Below are 10,360 nucleotides of genomic sequence, written 5' to 3' on the forward strand. Positions count from 1 at the left end.
CAACATTCACTAAAAAAGACAAAGAATGTTGTTGCTAATTTAAGGGCAACAACACTCAATATATATTTCAGAAACAAAAACAAATTTGAACCATTTATCTAGCGGACGTAAAGAAAATGGAGCGCGGGAAGGGAGAAGGACGGGGAATTATCGTACCCCGCACGGTAGCCGCGGCCCACACCGGATTATTTACAGATTTGTCGTGTGTATCGTTCAACCGTTTGGCGGGAGTTTTTTTATTTATGTTTTTCAGAGGGGAATTGTGTGTGTGGGGGGGGGGGGGGCTACGAGTCTAAAAGTTTGATGTATTTCATTTTCGTGTTATATATATATATATATATATATATATATATATATATATATATATATATATATATATATATATATATATGTCGTACCTAGTAGCCAGAATGCACTTCTCGGCCTACTATGCAAGGCCCGATTTGCCTAATAAGCCAAGTTTTCCTGAAATAATATATTTTCTCAATTTTTTTTTTATGAAATGATAAAGCTACCCATTTCATTATGTATGAGGTCAATTTTTTTTAATTGGAGTTAAAATTAATGTAGATATATGACCGAACCTAACCAACCCTACCTAACCTAACCTAACCTAACTTTATAGGTTAGGTTAGGTTAGGTAGCCAAAAAAGTTAGGTTGGGTAGGTTAGGTAGTCGAAAAACAATTAATTCATGAAAACTTAGCTTATTAGGCAAATCGGGCCTTGCATAGTAGGCTGAGAAGTGCGTTCTGGCTACTAGGTACGACATATATATATATATATATATATATATATATATATATATATATATATATATATATATATATATATATATATATATATATATATATGTCGTACCTAATAGCCAGAACGCACTTCTCAGCCTACTATTCAAGGCCCGATTTGCCTAATAAGCCAAGTTTTCATGAATTAAAGTTTTTTCGTCTACCTAACCTACCTAACCTAACCTAACCTAGCTTTTTTTGGCTACCTAACCTAACCTTACCTATAAATATAGGTTAGGTTAGGTTAGGTAGGGTTGGTTAGGTTCGGTCATATATCTACGTTAATTTTAACTCCAATAAAAAAAAATTGACCTCATACATAGAGAAAAGGGTTGCTTTATCATTTCATAAGAAAAAAATTATAGTAAATATATTAATTCAGAAAAACTTGGCTTATTAGGCAAATCGGGCCTTGAATAGTAGGCTGAGAAGTGAGTTCTGGCTACTAGGTACGACATATATATATATATATATATATATATATATATATATATATATATATATATATATATATATATATATATATATATATATATATATATATATATATATGCGAACAAGCCTGAACGGTCTCCAGGCATATATGCAACTGAAAACTCAGTTGCAATTATATATATATATATATATATATATATATATATATATATATATATATATATATATATATATATATTTATTTATTTATAATTATTCTTTTGCTAATTATCGTTCTATACTTATTTAAAATAATGTGATGATTATTGAAAAAAATATTTTATTATAAAAATAAATTATTATTTTGTTCTTTCTTTTTCTTTATCATGCACGAGGGGCCTGGTAGCCTGGTGGATAGCGCGCAGGACTAGTAATTCTGTGGCGCGGGTTCGATTCCCGCACGAGGCAGAAACAAATGGGCAAAGTTTCTTTCACCCTAAATGCCCCTGTTACCTAGCAGTAAATAGGTACCTGGGAGTTAGTCAGCTGTCACGGGCTGCTTCCTGGGGGTGGAGGCCTGGTCGAGGACCGGGCCGCGGGGACACTAAAGCCCCGAAATCATCTCAAGATAACCCCATAAATATATTATTGTGTCTTTGTTGTTGTTGTGATGTTGATGTTGCAACGTTCTTATGTTTATGTTATTTACTAACCAATAGTTAGGTTATCCCCTGAAGGCTTATGAGGTGTGAAGGGACGGCCACTTACGGAGAGAGGGGAGTGGGGAGAGAGAGGGGGAGGGAAGTGCGGTAAGGGAGGTGTGGGGTGAGAGGGAGTGGAGCGAGAGAGGAGTGGGGTGAGAGGGAGTGGAGTGAGAGAGGGGAAGTGGTGTGAGAAAGGGAAATGGGGTAGAAAGGGGAGTGGGTGAGGGAGGAGAGAGGCGAGAGCGGAGGAGTTTAGTGAGAGAGAACGTGCAGGATGAGAGGAGAGGAAATGCAGGATGAGAGGGAGCGGGAGTAGGTGAAAGGGGGGAGTGAGAGGAATGAGTGGATTGGGAACGGAATGATTCGATTGCGTGGAGTGTGAAAGAAGAATGACTGGATTAGAAAGGGCAAGAGGGGAATGATTAGAGAAAGGGATTGAGAGAAGACTCCGTAGGGAGAGGAATGAGAATTATGTGAGAGAGGAATGAGATGAGAGGAGAGGGACGCTGAGGTGGAATGAGTGAGATGAGAGGAGAGGGGACTGTGAGGTGGAATTAGTGAAATGAGAGAGGGGGAGGGGAGCTGTGAGAGGGTAATGAGTGGGATGAGAGGGGAGTGAGGGGGGCTCAGCTGCCAGCATGGGGCGGGCACAGCCTGGACTGCGGATTACCACGTGACTGATGATGTTTTTATTCCCAGTTAACCACGCTGTCACACGCATTACTTCCCCCCCCCCCCCCACACCACACACCACTTGTGTTGGGGCCGGAGAGAGAGAGAGAGAGAGAGAGAGAGAGAGAGAGAGAGAGAGAGAGAGAGAGAGAGAGAGAGAGAGAGAGAGAGAGAGAGAGAGAGAGAGAGAGAGAGAGAGAGAGAGAGAGAGAGAGAGAGAGAGAGAGAGAGAGAGAGAGAGAGAGAGAGAGAGAGAGAGAGAGAGAGAGAGAGAGAGAGAGAGAGAGAGAGAGAGAGAGAGAGAGAGAGAGAGAGAGAGAGAGAGAGAGAGAGAGAGAGAGAGAGAGAGAGAGAGAGAGAGAGAGAGAGAGAGAGAGAGAGAGAGAGAGAGAGAGAGAGAGAGAGAGAGAGAGAGAGAGAGAGAGAGAGAGAGAGAGAGAGAGAGAGAGAGAGAGAGAGAGAGAGAGAGAGAGAGAGAGAGAGAGAGAGAGAGAGAGAGAGAGAGAGAGAGAGAGAGAGAGAGAGAGAGAGAGAGAGAGAGAGAGAGAGAGAGAGAGAGAGAGAGAGAGAGAGAGAGAGAGAGAGAGAGAGAGAGAGAGAGAGAGAGAGAGAGAGAGAGAGAGAGAGAGAGAGAGAGAGAGAGAGAGAGAGAGAGAGAGAGAGAGAGAGAGAGAGAGAGAGAGAGAGAGAGAGAGAGAGAGAGAGAGAGAGAGAGAGAGAGAGAGAGAGAGAGAGATGTAAGATGAGGAGGAGCGGAACAAGGAGGCAGAGAGTAAAAAAAGTACAACATAGCAACACCTTAAGTAATCAAGAAAAAAATTAAAGCTATTAGAATTATAATAGATGAGGTAAGTGCGCTTTTTTACAAATGCTTACATAATACAAACAGTAACAGACTATTTTATCCAAACAGGATACTTATAGTGGTACATATTGCAAAGAGAGGATTTAAAGATAAGCATCTGATACCAATCCCAGCAGACCACACAACACCATCCGTGTTACAGAATATTCAAAAGTTATTATATATAACTGCAGATCGTGGTAACAAAGTTTAGGTAACAAAACATGGAGCACCGAACTTGGGCAGTATAGATGAAAGGTATATTTTGCCTTCAATATCTAGTCCAATTCGGAATAATAACATTTGTATGATGGGTGACTTCAATTTTAGTGTAATAAACTGGACCAATACGAGAGCGAATACGGAGGCGGAAGAATTTTTTGAATTTATTGAAGTTTTTCTAAAACAATTTATCGTAGCACTAAAACACAGTATACATCTGTGTACACTGTCAGTAATCCCCCACTCAGTGCACATGGTATTATCCGTAATCCACCACTATGTATATCCACTTAGTCTCTGTAAATGAAAGTTCAACTGAATTGTCATATTCTTTCGCCTTTATCAGTGTTTTCGATCATAATAAAACCGATATTAAATTGAATACCATTCATGTTTCGTGATAATTTATGATAATTTATTCAGTAGAACGAAGCTCAGCCAAATTACACGGAAACTGATCGGAATTAGAGCTAAATATTCTTAGAGAATAGACTGTAGAGCATAAAGTATAGACTATACAGCACGGGCTGTCCGCGAAATCCAGACTTTGTAGACTTCTGTTTTATAAGAGTTCCTCTTAAGACTACTTTTATTTTCAGTCTCTCTCTCTTTCAGACACACACACACTATTCTTTCCTCATTCCATGTCTTCGAACTCCCTCTTTCCCAGCCTGTATTCGTCCCTTCCTCCTTTCCTTCCACCGTCCGTCCCTCCCACCGCCCCCTCTTCCCAGAAGAGCAGGATAGCGATAAGATCGGTCAAGTAGTTGTGCGTGTGTCTGCCTCACTGCTATCACAGATAACAGTTGATTGTTGTGATGTGAAGGGTCGTGTGTTCTCTATGATGAGGAGTATAGATGGCCCCTTCCCTTCCTCCATCATCCACCCGCTTCCCTCTTCCTCCCTCCCTTCCCCTCTCTCCATCATCCTGGCTTTCCTCCTTCCCCATTTCATCACCCCTCCCCTCTCCATCCCAGCTTCACGGTCTGTCTCCACAATCGCCAGCATCCTCATCCTCAGTGACATCCCTTCTTGTCACATTCATCTTCGTCTATCATAGTCTTGCCTTCATCACTGTTGCAGACACAGTACCATGACTTATTATTATCCGCCGATATAGTGCCAACAATATTGCCCATAGATACTGTGCCATCATTGTCATCAATGTTACTCAATGATACGGTGAAATTATAGTCAGCAATTTTACCCACCGATACAGTGTCACGATGATATTGATGATGACCATTATTATTACGATCATCATCAACATTTTACAGTAAATTACTCAAAATTGGAGCAGCTCCACAGGAGATAAAATTGATGAATTTTGCACCGATTTGCTTTCATGAACGAGACAATTCCTAGTAACTATTGTCAACTGGACATAACTAGATGGTCAGTTAATGTCAGCATCTTTAATAGTAACTACTGACCACAGGACATTATCAGGTTAACAACCTGTATAAACATTAGCTACAAAGGTATGAGAGGTGCAATGGTCTCTATTTGAACACTTTCATTATGGCTTCAAGTGAATTCATTCACGTTTAACAATGTCGATTTCCTTTGTATGGTCGGTAGAGAGGCGGCCTTGATACTTTCAGGTCGGCGTTGAGCACCGATGGTTAAAGTAGTTAAAGTCCTCATATTCCTTCACGGAGTTATGTAGTCATACCGGCTGTGCGCTCTCTAATAATAATTTTCATTAATTTTAATATATATAACAAAGGCAAGGCCGAGAAGCGATATATTTCAGTTTTTACAGGAAGGTTTGTCTTGCCGGAAGCGCTGTAGTGTATTTCATGTAGTAAACTGTAACTTTACCCCGTATGTAACCAATTTAACATGACCACTGTACTGTATGCATGAAGCATTATGTTATTATTATAAAGTTTCTCATTAAATTTCTTTTAATGTTAAAGCTCATGAGACTTATGCAGGCGATGAGTCACAATAACGTGGCTAAAGTAAGTTGACCAGACCACACACTAGAAGGTGAAGGGACGACGACGTTTCAGTCCGTCCTGGACCATTCTCAAGTCGATTGAGACTTGAGAATGGTCCAGGACGGACCGAAACGTCGTCGTCCCTTCACCTTCTAGTGTGTGGTCTGGTCAACTCATGAGACTTGTGTAATGTGTAAGTTGCATCAAAGTCGCCCGTGAGGTCATGAACGGTCAGTCTAAATCACAAACGCAACAGTATTATCGATGGTGAATATTCCAATATGTCGTGCGAGAGACCGCAGGTTCGAGTCCCAGCCAGGGAAGAATATTTATCTGGAACGATGTTGGGGGTGGGGGTGGAGGGGTGTAGGGGAAGGGCATTTAACAAGCCTCCAGCTTTTTCTTTCCGGTCGAGGCTACTAGAAATCATGGTCCTCGGGTAAATTATGGCATGCTGCATTAGTCAGTTTTCAATACGGTTCTATTCATGATTTTTTCGCAAATACTCACGATGAGTTGTGCAAACACAGTATATAATCATTAGACAATGATCGATGGATTAATTGATAATTTATTTGGAGCCCAAATAATGTCATTGATGCAGATTAAACACATAGTGATAGATAACATTCTGATTAGCTTTACCGTCTCGTCAAAAAAAAATTAAGACTTTTTGTTAGATGATAATACTTAGTCCGTCTCCTATTTTGTACCCGTACGTGTACCTACACACACACACAAGTGTACCTGTATTGTACCACACGTGTACCTGTACTGTACCACACGTGTACGTGTACTGTACCACACATGCACCTGTACTGTACCACACGTGTGCCAGCATGAACAATGGTTGTGCCTCATTAAGCGTCAGTGAGTTGTGAGCCAGAGACGGCAACCGCAGGTGAACTGGGAATGGCATCCTATCCCAAGTGATGTCTCCTGATTGCCCCCCCTCTCTCTCTCTCTCTCTTTCTCTCTCTCAACTATCCATCCCGAATCCAAAGATAGTGAAGCAAAAGGTAGTGTGAGGGGGTGAGTCAAGGTGAGAGATAAGGAGTCAGGGTGAGGAGAGGGGTGAGAGACAGTGAGGGGTGCGGCGAAAGAGGGAGGGGGAAGATTTTACGGAAGGGAGAGAAGGTGAGGTGAGGGGGGAGGGTGAGAGGTTCCACACCTGGCGTTATCTCCTCGGTCGGCCTCTCCACACCTCTCACCCCTCTCCTGTGTTGACACGTTATACCTCCAGCCCCGCCGCCTCCATTCTCTATACATCCCTCCCTTCCTGCATCCTTCCCTCCCTTCCCTTCCCTTCCCAATTCCTCCCTACCTCCCTCTCTTCTTCCTCCCTCTCTTCCTTCCTTCCTTCCTCCGTGCCACTCTCCCTTGCTCCCTCCCACGTTACATATCCACTAAGGTTTTCAATCACTCATGCCTGCAAGCTTCCCAACTCTACCCACATCCTCCCCTCCCCAACCCCTTATCTACCCTCAATCCTCTCCCCCTTCTCCCCCCCCCTCCCCTCACTACCACCTTCCCTACGCCAAGAGGGGGAAACAAGGGATTGGGTGAGGGGGAGGGGGCAATAGAATGTTGCTAACAATAACAAACGTATGGGTCAGAGGCGGCGTCGACGAGGTCCCCCTGCACCACAGATGGCCGTCACGCCCACGGTCACGCCTCTGACCACGCCCACGTACGCCCACGCCCATTGTCTGCTTCGTGCCGAATTGTGTCACATGTTGGTCCATTGTTTCTCGTCTCGTTTGGCCTTCCTGGTCGTAACCTAACTCACTAAACTTAACCTAACCTCACCTAATCTAACCTATCCAAACTCACTTAGCCTAACCAACCAAATCAAACCAACCTAACCTAACGATGCCACTACCACGTAGCCCGAATATTTCCACACGCCACGAAGGGACCCAAACCCTGCACACGCCACGAAGGGACAGAAACCCTGTACACGCCACGAAGGGACCCCAACTCTACACACCCCACGAAGGGACCCCAACTCTACACACGCCACGAAGGGACCCCAACTCTACACACCCCACGAAGGGACTCAAACCCTACACACGCCACATAACGACTAGCTAGGCGGAGTGCGTTCGTGCATGTAAATATTTGCAGAGGATGTAAAGGTAATGAGTTAAGTGTCGCATGGAGACCTTGGCAAACTCCAGGAGTGGGCAAGTTAAGGGAATTCAGCCTATCTCTTCAGGAGAAAATGAGATGAGATGATATGACCGCCACATACAAAATACTGAGGTGGAGAGGCCAGTTGGACAAGTGCAGTATCTTTATAATGAGAAAAACTAGGATAAAAGAACATCGGTAGAAGCTAGAATAATCTCTACCAAATGGAATAAATGAAAGGAAAGAACAAGAAGTGGAATGCTGTGAAAGAATATGTTGGGAAGCCTCACTCACAAGAGTAAATATGATGCAGAATTGCAACAACAAGATATTAAAAAAAACGTCAAATGTCCGTCTTGTAATTAAGAATCCATTACATAAAATGTAGCGTATATATATATATATATATAAATATATGCCTATACTTGCATAAACCACAAGTGAAGATAAACAATCTTTGGACAACACCCACCAGTGGGACTCGAACCCAGAAAGCACAACTACCTTCCAGTAGCTGGCATAACTAGTATGCTTTAACCCACTACGCCATCAGACCTTACAAAAGAAGTAGATAGTTCGAGATATATATATCTCAAACATCTCTACCTCCCGAAGGCACCAGATGAGTGAGGGGTCAGTCTGCAATTTTCGTCAAGCCACTGTCAATGTGAGAGAACTCGTGTCCAGCTTATAAGCCTATACTTGCATAAACCACAAGTGAAGATAAACAATCTTTGGACAACACCCACCAGTGGGACTCGAACCCAGAAAGCACAACTACCTTCCAGTAGCTGGCATAACTAGTATGCTTTAACCCACTACGCCATCAGACCTTACAAAAGAAGTAGATAGTTCGAGATATATATATCTCAAACATCTCTACCTCCCGAAGGCACCAGATGAGTGAGGGGTCAGTCTGCAATTTTCGTCAAGCCACTGTCAATGTGAGAGAACTCGTGTCCAGCTTATAAGCCTATACTTGCATAAACCACAAGTGAAGATAAACAATCTTTGGACAACACCCACCAGTGGGACTCGAACCCAGAAAGCACAACTACCTTCCAGTAGCTGGCATAACTAGTATGCTTTAACCCACTACGCCATCAGACCTTACAAAAGAAGTAGATAGTTCGAGATATATATATCTCAAACATCTCTACCTCCCGAAGGCACCAGATGAGTGAGGGGTCAGTCTGCAATTTTCGTCAAGCCACTGTCAATGTGAGAGAACTCGTGTCCAGCTTATAAGCCTATACTTGCATAAACCACAAGTGAAGATAAACAATCTTTGGACAACACCCACCAGTGGGACTCGAACCCAGAAAGCACAACTACCTTCCAGTAGCTGGCATAACTAGTATGCTTTAACCCACTACGCCATCAGACCTTACAAAAGAAGTAGATAGTTCGAGATATATATATCTCAAACATCTCTACCTCCCGAAGGCACCAGATGAGTGAGGGGTCAGTCTGCAATTTTCGTCAAGCCACTGTCAATGTGAGAGAACTCGTGTCCAGCTTATAAGCCTATACTTGCATAAACCACAAGTGAAGATAAACAATCTTTGGACAACACCCACCAGTGGGACTCGAACCCAGAAAGCACAACTACCTTCCAGTAGCTGGCATAACTAGTATGCTTTAACCCACTACGCCATCAGACCTTACAAAAGAAGTAGATAGTTCGAGATATATATATCTCAAACATCTCTACCTCCCGAAGGCACCAGATGAGTGAGGGGTCAGTCTGCAATTTTCGTCAAGCCACTGTCAATGTGAGAGAACTCGTGTCCAGCTTATAAGCCTATACTTGCATAAACCACAAGTGAAGATAAACAATCTTTGGACAACACCCACCAGTGGGACTCGAACCCAGAAAGCACAACTACCTTCCAGTAGCTGGCATAACTAGTATGCTTTAACCCACTACGCCATCAGACCTTACAAAAGAAGTAGATAGTTCGAGATATATATATCTCAAACATCTCTACCTCCCGAAGGCACCAGATGAGTGAGGGGTTAGTCTGCAATTTTCGTCAAGCCACTGTCAATGTGAGAGAACTCGTGTCCAGCTTATAAGCCTATACTTGCATAAACCACAAGTGAAGATAAACAATCTTTGGACAACACCCACCAGTGGGACTCGAACCCAGAAAGCACAACTACCTTCCAGTAGCTGGCATAACTAGTATGCTTTAACCCACTACGCCATCAGACCTTACAAAAGAAGTAGATAGTTCGAGATATATATATCTCAAACATCTCTACCTCCCGAAGGCACCAGATGAGTGAGGGGTCAGTCTGCAATTTTCGTCAAGCCACTGTCAATGTGAGAGAACTCGTGTCCAGCTTATAAGCCTATACTTGCATAAACCACAAGTGAAGATAAACAATCTTTGGACAACACCCACCAGTGGGACTCGAACCCAGAAAGCACAACTACCTTCCAGTAGCTGGCATAACTAGTATGCTTTAACCCACTACGCCATCAGACCTTACAAAAGAAGTAGATAGTTCGAGATATATATATCTCAAACATCTCTACCTCCCGAAGGCACCAGATGAGTGAGGGGTCAGTCTGCAATTTTCGTCAAGCCACTGTCAATGTGAGAGAACTCGTGTCCAGCTTATAAGCCTA

The sequence above is a fragment of the Procambarus clarkii genome, chromosome 60, assembly GCF_040958095.1.
Source record: "Procambarus clarkii isolate CNS0578487 chromosome 60, FALCON_Pclarkii_2.0, whole genome shotgun sequence".
NCBI classification, from domain to species: domain Eukaryota; kingdom Metazoa; phylum Arthropoda; class Malacostraca; order Decapoda; family Cambaridae; genus Procambarus; species Procambarus clarkii.